A 662-nucleotide genomic window follows, 5' to 3' on the forward strand; every position below is an offset into this window, starting at 1 on the left:
TCAAGAAAAGTTCTAATCCCAGATGTCTAATTATAAGGTATTTCAGACACTCATCATGTTAAGAATGAAGGTTAGTAGAATTAAAACGAGTGCCTGAATTAAAATAAAATAAAACTATAAATCCCCCTGAGAATTAACGAATTGTAGCATAATCATATTAAATATATATTGCATCCAATGCTTCGCGGACTTGCAGAATCTCTACATGATTTGCCGATCGCCCATCGAATACGGCGATTTCGGATATTAGCGAGGAGCAGTAAGTCCAGTAATAAATCATATTGCAAGAGAGTTTCAAACAAAACGAAATGAAATAATAATGTTATTTACAGCCAGCCGATGTAACCTCAGTTTTTTTTACAACAGACATCCGAGCTCATTGTAAAATAATGTTCAAATTTTGCAGTCCAAAGATAAAACTGGTGTATAATATGGAGCAAAATCGATATGTTAAATAACTTGTGATTCCGTAATGATTTGACGTGTTTCGGCCAGATAATTCTAATTTAATTTATTCATATAATTATGTATGTATATAATTATTTAAGTCTTTTTAATTTATTTATACTTTTTATACTTGTAGATAAAACCAGTGTATAATATGAAGCAAAAAATTGACACAAACTAAATAACTTGATTCCATAATGACTTGACGTGCTTTG

The sequence above is a fragment of the Wasmannia auropunctata genome, unplaced genomic scaffold (genome assembly GCF_000956235.1).
Source record: "Wasmannia auropunctata unplaced genomic scaffold, wasmannia.A_1.0 LD336043.1, whole genome shotgun sequence".
NCBI classification, from domain to species: domain Eukaryota; kingdom Metazoa; phylum Arthropoda; class Insecta; order Hymenoptera; family Formicidae; genus Wasmannia; species Wasmannia auropunctata.